At 44.9% G+C, this 10,293-nt stretch overlaps 1 long non-coding RNA gene and 1 other non-coding gene across 2 annotated transcripts; one reads left to right on the top strand and one right to left on the bottom strand.

Annotated features, from left to right (window-relative positions):
- Positions 1-1,177: 1,177 nt before the first annotated feature.
- On the bottom strand, positions 1,178-7,044 carry LOC144097179 (uncharacterized). Its single transcript, XR_013306941.1, has 4 exons — positions 6,921-7,044; positions 6,051-6,097; positions 4,437-4,506; positions 1,178-1,304 (listed from the first exon to the last, which is right to left on the bottom strand). It is a non-coding gene; the product is annotated as an uncharacterized LOC144097179 (long non-coding RNA).
- TRNAT-AGU (transfer RNA threonine (anticodon AGU)) lies at positions 5,266-5,337 on the top strand. Its single transcript has one exon. It is a non-coding gene; the product is annotated as a tRNA-Thr (tRNA).
- Positions 7,045-10,293: the final 3,249 nt, after the last annotated feature.

Raw genomic sequence — 10,293 nt, 5'->3', positions numbered from 1 at the left:
ATAATAAAGGCCCGGCCCGAGATAAGTCGCAGCGAAACAACAGCCTCGGCGAAACGTTCAAAGAATAGAGGCAAGAAATTTACTAGTTCTTGGTTGTGTTTTCTTTTTGTTTACTTGAAAGCACAGTGCCTCGAATACTACGTTACCATGTCCCAACTGGCTCAAAATATAGAGGTAAAGGTGGTTTTTTTTCGCTCTCACTGCTACCATTTTGATTTCTGAAAGCATGTGGCAAGCAGTTTGTGAAATCGCACTCGGCTCTCTACAGAAATGCCAGAGGTTACATTTGCCCTGAACTTGCTTGACGAGGCAGGCACAGTTGTCTGTTAGAACAGCAGACGCCTTTATGGCGCTTTTTTTATTCACGTCTTTAAGCGTTTCTAAATGGAGAAGACAGATCACCCGATTTTCTTGCGCTGTCCATTGCACACAAACAGAGCCCAAGTGCTAGCTAGCGCAATTCGTCTTCTAGACCAGCACCTAGCCGTCTTTGTGCTGAGTAAAGTAACTGCATTTATGACGGCACACATAAACCCTATAGTACTTTGAATTGGTTGTTGTGTCTCTTACAGTTCTTGTTGGAGTCTCTTCCTGAGACAGGAAAGCCATTTTTGGTATGGTTCGACAGTATTTTTGAGAACAATGAATTCGATTAGACAGGTGTGACAGCGTTGCTTTCTGGAAAACCAGTGGTGCGCAGTTGATGTCTCACATGATCGTGCCTCAAAGAAAAGGTGTAAGCGTAAGGCTCATTTCAATTTATAGTATTAGGCGCTGTTTCAGTACCTTGGAGTGCGACAGAAGAAGCTGTTTTTCTTCTTACAGCTCTTTATTCCTCGCTTAGCAAACTAAAATGTGCATAAAATTTTTGAAGCGGGAATAGAATGCAACATGAATCAGCCACGAACACACTCATCTGCGTTTTTAATTCGTCTGTCGATATGAGTCGATGACAACCTACAGGGATAGGCTCAACGAAATGTTGTTGTTGTTGTTACCTTCGATCTTAGCCAAAAGGCCGAGATGCGATAAATATATAAGCGTCAAAGCGCTGACCGCCACCAACGTGATCGTCTTCAATTCACCGCACAGGAATGTTTTTACTCCTTCGAGATGCACCTCGACAACGGGCACGCTGTTAACTAGACACTGTGAAAACTGCAAGGCTGTGAAGCAGTGAGGTTGAATCATCCGCTTTAATCACCTTATGCTTTTTATGGCATGGTAAATTTAGCGCAAACTGTCCGAAGTTCTGTTCGTCACAACTCAAGCTGCTGGACTACGGGCGTTGCTCTTGGCCACACCTGAAACAAGGAAAAAGAAATTAACCGGTAATCATGGCAAGAACGAAGACAGCAATATTTGTCATTGACCTGCTCAGATTTCCAGACAATAAGCAACTAGCGCCATCTGTTGGGCGCGAGTAGCGAACACCGCTTAACTCAATGGGAATACTTTGAAACTTGTAACTGTGAGAAAACTGGAGACTCTCGAGATATTCGGCGGCAATGTGGTTATTTTACCAGCCGACTCTATTTCTTTACTGCAAAATCTGACCTGTAAATATGTTTCCTGAGGCTCACACTAATACCTACGACCATAGAAAATCAATGGGAGATACCGAACATTCGAAATTCCCGGGGCGATTTGGAGTGTTCAGCGCCACGTGGCACGTGGTGGCAGCCGAACGAATTAGAAGTGTTTGTCCAGATTTCTGGGGTTTAATGCGGTTGGAAGTAATCCTGTACTTGCGCGGTGCGTTCATTTCGTCGGAAATGAACACGTCGAGGTTTATCGAGGGGTGGCGGATCACAAAGTGCGGGCGTGAAGCGAAGCTTCGCGTCGAAAGTGAGACGTAGTCGCAATCTTGCATCGAATGCGTTGCCTGCCGTGCTATTTGAAGTCTACTATAAGAAGATGGAGTCAAGAAGCAGGCGAGGAAGCAGGAAACCCACGGATAGCGAAATATATACGCCAGAGTGTTGCGTACCGATATATATATATATATATATATATATATATATATATATATATATATATATATATATATATATATATATATATATATACAGGCCAACATGCGCATCCTCCTCCCCGCTCGCCACTCCATAATGATAAAAAAAACCGAAGAGAAGAAATTTGGCAGCAGCTAAAACAGCGTGTATGAGCGAGTGTAGTTGGTACACACTGCCGCGGTGGTCGGCCACATTTTGTTTCAACATGTCACAAAGTTTTCCAGATAGCACTACTACCCTACCGTGCGTTCCGTACTATTAAAATAACGGCGCACTTCAGGTCCCCTGACGTGATCTGTAATTTACTCTGTGCATGTAAAACCATAATCATCCGCTTTTTGTTCCCTTTCGTACAATACAAACCTCTTCAGCGGAAATATTGCAGTTACATTAAAGTATAAATTCCCCAAACCAACGCACGGGGCTGTGCAGCGTTTCTGCACCAACGTGTGTGTAAGAATAGGCATGCAGTCGGTAGCCTTTCGAAAGCATTTATTCCCATTACCATAACCTTCTAAATGCCTTCGGCATACCGAAATTCACGTACGAATCAACGACAGTGTTGTGATTGTAATTTTTGAGCCCTGTTTCAGACAACATTAGATTCAAGCACAACCTTTGTGCCACACACCAGCCACATGACGTGCGGGCCTCGGCACCCACTCTTATGCCTCTCACAAGTCTCTATAGAGTAGGGCAATCCTTCCCACATACATTTTCCCGACTGTGAGCCACACGCACACATGAAATAAAGCTTTTTAGCAACTTTAGAGGTAACAGCATCAATATACTACCTTCTGGAAAAATTTTCAGCGCATTGAGGACTGAAATTCTGCAATACTGTAGCGAGGTTCTTAATCCAACGCCAATCACCTAGATGCGCTTAATGATTGTTGGTGAGATCCCGAGGGCTCAGCATACTCGGAGGCATAAAATAGATTGGACCCTGAGCGCTGTGGGTGTCGGTTGAACTGAAAATGATGCGCTTCGGGCCTCTCTCGAATTCAGTTGGGGTGGCGTCACTGTTTCAACATTTATGATTAGTATGACAGCGAACCACGCGTTACTCGTTGGAGGTGGCGGCGCTGCCAGTCACAAAAACTCGAAGCACAGAAATGACTGAGCTGGAACTACATTCCAGCTGCTGATATGCACCCTCATAAAGTGACAGCAACTGGTTATGAGAGCACTTGTCGTGGTTTATGCTGCGATGCGGAAAGTGCAACAGACTCGGTGATCGAAGTCGCATGTAAAGTGGCGGGAAACCCTAGCGTAACAACGCATCGAGTACGGCTCAGTTTCAATTAGGTTCCTTCTTATTCATTTCCGGCTTATAATTTTGTAAAAAACTAGAAAAGCATGCAGAAAAAAAACAAGCAGTTGCCATGGCCTTTGTGGTACCTCCTGCTTACACAGCATTCTAGCGGAGGGGGAGGGAGAAATTAAGATCTGAACGTAGATTCCTCTCTATGCCTTAGTATATTTTCCTGTAATATGTGTGCACTTCGGAGAATTCCTGCAGACCTCAGAATACGCTGGATTATTGTGGTCGAACAGGCACGTATTGAGTTGTCTACTGCACAGCAGAGAGAGGAAACCGCAGGGCAGGTAAACAAAAATTATGCCTAGGTCGGTACTCGCGGAAGCTGACGCCCTGATTTCCCTGATCATTGCCCTTTATTTTTTTTTGTTACGCCGGTAGCTCTACGGCGTAAACTATTAGGGGATTCTCGCCTGGCGCGTTAACTACAAACTGCACCTCCTCTTAGCGGCCACGCTGGGAACCAATCCCATGAGGAGGGACGGAGGCATGGCGACTGCCACCAACTATCACACTGCTGCATGCAGATACAACAGCAACAAAAGAAAAAAAGCAGTACTTGGGCCCGCAGAAAGTGTTGAAATGGTTTTATGCAGCTTTCTTTTGAATGGTAATTAAAGAAGTCAGTGAATTTCACTTTACCGACTGCGCATGTCTATTGATTACCATGGCAATATTGCCATGGCAGACGCAGTGAGGTAGAGTACTACGAATATATTATGGACTATTAACTGGAAGCCGGCAAAATGAGCAGCGTGGAGAAGAAAAACGAGAAAAAAAAAGATTAGAACTGCAGGACAGGAAAGCCACATATCCATGTAGTAGCGACACTATCGCGGCGCAGCCGGGAAGTAGAGAAGGACACGGGGAGAGAAGGAACGGGGACTTGTAGAAGGAAGGTTACGCACAGCGCTTCAACTGCCGCGCCTTTCAGTCTCTCAAACAAGGTTCCATATTCTTCAGGAAGCGGGTCCAAACTAGTTGCCACGGCTATCACGCTAGACCCTCCTAAGTGATACCAATGGGGTCCCAATTGTTCCATCTTCATTCCTTAGGCACATTCTCTATTGAAGACGATTTTTTTTCCGCATGCTACTCACATATTTTTCCAGGGCAAGGTTCCTGAAGGCATCTGAGTCGTCTGCACATGTGTGTCGGAGGGCACGGGTCCTGAGAAGAAAGAAGACATTAATTTCAATGTGAATTTTTTGAATGAGGCGAACATAATGAAATTCAGCTTCACAGTGAAAAAAAATCAACTGTGATTCACTTTCATCGGCATGAACGCATTCTCTGGCTCGAATAACGCAGTGGTGCGTCTGTGAGTGCCGTTGCGAACAATAACTTTTTTAGTCATTGTGTAAGCGAGGTTGTCAGCTGAAGACTGTCGGTCTCGAAACGCCTGAACTTATTGGAGTTCTCGTCGCATCTAATCGATTGTGAAGGGCATCACAGCTGTGAGTGAGGCTGGTATTTTAACCAAGGTCGGGGATATTAATCACTTGCCTTTACTCCCGAACCGGCTTCAGCGGCCGCAAATAATAATAATAATAATAATAATAATAATAATAATAATAATAATAATAATAATAATAATAATAATAATAATAATAATAATAATAATAATAATAATAATAATAATAATTGTTTTTTGGGGAAAGGAAATGGCGCAGTTTCTGTCTCATGTATCGTTGGACACCTGAACCGCACCGTAAGGGAAGGGACAAAGGAGGGAGTGAGAGAAGAAAGGAAGAGAGAGGTGCCGTAGTGGAGGTCTCCGGAATAATTTAGACCACCTGGGAATCTTTAACGTGCACTGACATCGCACAGCACACGGGCGCCTTAGCGTTCTTCCTCCATAAAAACGCAGCCTCCGCGGTCGGGTTCGAACCCGGGAATTCCGGATGAGTAGTCGAGCGGCTTTATCCCGCCGCGGTGGCTCAGTGGTTAGGGCGCTCGACTAGTGATCCAGAGTTCCCGGGTTCGAACCCGACCGCGGCGGCTGCGTCTTTATGGAGGAAAAAAACGCTAAGGCGCCCGTGTGCTGTGCGATGTCAGTGCACGTTAAAGATCCCCAGGTGGTCGAAATTATTCCGGAGCCTTCCACTACGGCACCTATTCTTCCTTTCTCCTTTCACTCCCTCCTTTATCCCTTCCCTTACGGCGCGTTTCAGGTGTCCAACGATATATGAGACAAATACTGCGCCATTTCCTTTCCCCAAAAACCAATTAATATTATTATTAGTCGAGCGGCCTAACGCATTTCGAAGATTTGCGGTGCTCATTTTTCGAAGTGGCTTGCGCAAAGTACTAGAAAATCTTTCATTGGTAAATATGCAAGGGACGAATGTCATAACGAAGCGGACGACGCGTTACGTCTGATTTCTTCGACGGAAATCAAAAGTGAGCTTTTGCGGTAAATCAGTGACTACGCCTCGACGCGATGGAGCGGTTCTTCCCGATTCTCTGCGAGGGAGTACCGTTTTGTCCGTTCTCAGTTTAAGCGCTGGAACTCCACCAATTCGAACTAGAGTCAAGTCTCACAGAGGGACTTGGTTAAAGATCTGCTTGCTGGGAGCGTGACAGTGTAATATTGCGTAAGCTTTCTTGACGGGACTAGCCTTGGCTTCCGACCCTTCTAAGTACGCAGGAAGACTAAGGCATGGCGTAGGAAGGATGGCAGATTGAACTTAAGAAAACTCCAAAAGCCTTACGCGTTCACACGGGTCGGAAAAATCACCCCATTGGTCAGAAGGGCAGGCTGTAATAGAAGAGAAAGAAATCACGTTCTATTTACACACAACGATGTCTTACGTCACTTAAGACGAAATTCAGAAGTGATTTGTGTATTTTTACTTTACGAAGCAGCACTTTCTACAATGAAGGACTGCGCAGTGGAAGGCTATGGATTAATGTTGGCAATCTGGAGTTCTTTAAGGCTCACCGAACGTTCTGAAGGCGATCGTTTTTGTGTTTCGCCTCCACAAAAACGCGCCCCGTGATCGAAAATCGAACCCAAGGACTCGTTCTCAATACCAGAACGGTAGCAGAAACTTTGAGCTGTCGTGGCGGGTAACTGGTAGCGAGTCACTTAACATCACTATACAAAGAGCAAATCCGGCTCTAGGTGCACTCACCAACATCATGATCGTCATCATCAGCCTGACTACGCCAACTGCAGGGCAAAGGCCCCTCCCATGTCTCTCCAGGTAACCCTATCCTGTGCCAGCTGCGGTCACCTTATACGCGCAGACTTCTTTACCTCGTCCGCCCGCCCAACTTTCTGCCGCCCCCGGCTACGCTTGCCTTCCCACTCAACAACGCAACAACCTAAAATTGCGTTTTGTATAGAGGTTGCACATGCACACCACGTGGCTTTGAAACGGCTTTAGCAAGGTACTCGGTCACTTGTCACCAAGCTTCCTACTGAAAATCCCAAACGCGAAGAGTAATTTACCTTGGTTTACTTCACGCTACAACACATCTGTCTCATCGTCCGTAGTATCGTGTAGTAGCGCGCACTAAACAAAGAATCGGTCACACTGCTAACAAAGGGCTTATAACAGTGGGTGATCAGGTCTTACCGACAATGGCAATGATCAGGAGGAGAGCCAACGCGCGCATCGTTACTGCGAGAGCAGCAGGTAAGTCTCGTCGAAATCGGGGCCTTTGTTCAGATGCACACTAAAGAAGGAAACGGCCAATTTATAAGCAAGAACGGCTTGCCGAGTGGTAAACATGAAGAATAAAGAATTGCTAAAGGGCACGCCTCGTCGATGCAGAGGGCGAACCAGATCAAAGGAATGAGCATTGTTTATATTTCGCTGATGCCGTAAGTGCGATGATATGAGCGCTTACTGCCGCGTCAGGTCTGCCTGGAGATAGAATAGCCGATGCCTGCGTGAGGGATATGTTGAAGAAGGAAGACAGTGCATAGACCTCCCGGGGGGGGGGGGGGGGGGATTCCAACGTCCAGTGCGTAGTCGCATTTGGCTGTGAAAACAGGCGACGCCCAAATATCCAAAAGTGAATGTTTTCTTTTGTCTACTCCAGCGAGTGCAGCAAATGCCAGAGCAGACAGGTTGGATATGAAATCCATTAACAGAACATGTCAAAGACACTGACCGAATGAAATTGCATTCCGTAGCGAATCCCATTCAGCGGTAGAATAGCCTACTGACAAATGTGAATCTTTGTCCTCTCATTTCTGCCTTAACTGGTGTGGTCCTTCCTTTCTGTCTGCTGTCTCGAAGTTCTAACGAGTGTATTCAAGTAGGAATGGTAAATAAGAAGAAGGGGTTATATCTACTACTTCTATCCTTAAGTGTGCCCATTTCAACCGTATCAACTCTCTTACCTCCTCTCTTACCTCTTGGCTAACATGACACGGGATCGGCGTTTATATCACGCGACTGAACGATAATCTCACAGCTATCATTGCTTAGGGCGCTGTAGAAGTAGGCGGTAGGACGGTTACACATGGTACCTACCGGCAAGCGATCAAAGTTAATCAATAAGCACAAGGTAACCAACATAGAGAAGTTTAATATGAAGAGAATCGGACATGCTCTGCAGAAGGAAGGTAGCCTAAAAGAGGTGACGAGGAAACTAGGGAGAGGCAAACATCGGTTGTGTTCGTTAAGAGATAAAGAAGGCAACGTCATTAGGAATATGGATAAGATAGTTAAAGTAAGCCCAAGAGCGGTTTTTTGGCTTATCAAACAGAACTATATAAAGGTCAGAGCGAGCAACTTGAATGCAAGCCAATGTTGAGTGATCTGGCAAACTTGAAACATTTTTGAGTCACAGCGCGGCCCGAACTGCGGCTGCCACTTTGGATATTATTGTATTGCTATTTTGCTCCGCTACTGATGTAACCTTTTTTAGGTCGCAAACAAGAAACAAATAAAGAAAAGTTTTTTAGCCTGTTGTTTTGTGGCGTAAGCGTGCTTATACTTTTCTTTTCGGCGCTATTTCCATGCAATAAAAAAAGTTTTGTGGCCCCAGGGCAGCGTGGCGGCCTCGCAATCTGAATGTCCGGAGTTAAATTCCCCGATCCTTCGAAAGAAACTATTTTTTTCTTGACATCATGCTTCTTTACCGATGAGGCATACAGGGATTTCGAATTAAAACACTTCCTAAAGCAATTAAAATATATTCGCTGACGGGAGAGCGAATTCCAGACACGCAACACACGTGGCTCAGCCGTCGTATCTCACTTTCGCAACGTACTCTGAAAGTGAAGCACATTCAGCCACGACTGACACCGTCGGACGCACGTAAGGAGTTCACAAATACAACGAAGTTAAAAGTGGCACGCCTCGCGCACGTAATGCACTCTGTCTTTGCGTTTTCCTGCGTACACCCCTGATTTGAAGAAGTCTTGGAGCTTTTCTGTACAGTGTTTATTTCTTCCGCAGGAAGTTAAAGAAATGATCCCCTGATGCAAGCTTCCCATATCGATTGCTTCGCTTCAAATAAAGATGGAACATACCCACTATGTGGGAGTGGCCAAGACACAGGCGGTGAATTGCAGCAAACAGGATCGTTTAGAGGGGGGGGGGGGAACTTGCTAATCGCATTACTCAACGTCGTTTCCGCCCAGGTGAATCCGGCGACTCCGCTTCCTTGCGCTTGCAGTCAGGAAGTATACATTAGTGGCGCTGTGTGCAACTTCAGAAAGGAACATTAAAGCTCATCTGCTGCTGCGGCGCACTATATTACAAAGTCTAAAATGCTCAAAGCAACTGTGATCAGTGTATTTCTCTGTGTGCGTGAAAGCTAAAAAATAATTTAAACTTAACAGCGCTACATTTCCGGAGTGACTGCCATGTAATGTCATTACTTTTTGTTTGCCGTAATTGGAAATATATCATTAAAAGTCTGTCGCGAATTTCAAGGAAGTAAATAGTAATTGAATTTATTTTCTTCAAAAAGTAATTTTCCAATGTATGATCCAGTGTGGATATAGTTACGAATTATCGAGTTTCCAAGTATTTCGAACTTTAGAACTCTAGCCATACGCTCTAAAGGGAAAGCAGTAAAAGGGAGTGCGCTGGAGGACTGCTTACTTCTTTTCTTACTCTCGTATAGGCGTATTCGTGTTTAGAGTGTGGACATGCTAACAAATTGTTCGAATTAGTTGCACTTCGTCGTAATGTTAGTTGGCCCAAACACGCTTCGGTAAACTGGTTTAGAAAGGGTGCGCAGAGTAAATGCACACAATTGCACGTAATATAAATTTGAGAGATGGAGAGAGATAAATGACAAAAATAACATGCGGCGTCGATTCAGGAGACTGGCACCAAGTGTACAACCTTTGCTCAAAATACAGAGACCAAGTGGTTTTTTTCAAGCAATGGTATGGGTTTGAAGGCTGATGATGCAAAAAAAAAAAGCAACACGACATGCTCCCGAAGGAAACCCGCCGGGTTATACCAGCTGTTTCAGGAAGGTGAACACTAATTTTTATAATAGGGTTTTTGACGTAAAGAGCTTTTTGCGGCCTAGTAGTACCAGTGTTGGCGGACGTCAAAAATAGGCGAATCATGTTAACTAGTAACGTGATTAACTAAAACCACTAGTTAACTTTCTACCTATTACCGATAGGCACCTGATCGCAATTAGAAAGTTGTAGCCGGCTGTTAGTAATAGCCATATGAAGTTTTAGAACTTCGAAAACGTGATTACGATCGGAGCTGTTGCTCGACAAAATATGGCTATATCGACTACTTGCGTGGATGGGAGGGGTTGCTTTTCTGGCATAATTTTCGAAAGCACTTCTATTCTGGTCCGACGTAACCAAATTTTATCGAGTCACATCAGTGAGGGTAATCGTGTTTTCGAAATTCTAAAAATTGATGTGGCTAATACTAACGGTCGGCTACAAATCTCTAAACGCAATCAGGTGCCTATCGGTAATAGGTAAAAAGTTCACTAACGTAAATTATTTAATGA

Source organism: Amblyomma americanum, chromosome 7, assembly GCF_052857255.1.
Source record: "Amblyomma americanum isolate KBUSLIRL-KWMA chromosome 7, ASM5285725v1, whole genome shotgun sequence".
In the NCBI taxonomy this organism is placed as follows: domain Eukaryota; kingdom Metazoa; phylum Arthropoda; class Arachnida; order Ixodida; family Ixodidae; genus Amblyomma; species Amblyomma americanum.
Note: the sequence above shows the minus strand (reverse complement) of the source record. Positions and strands in the feature narration are given on the sequence as shown.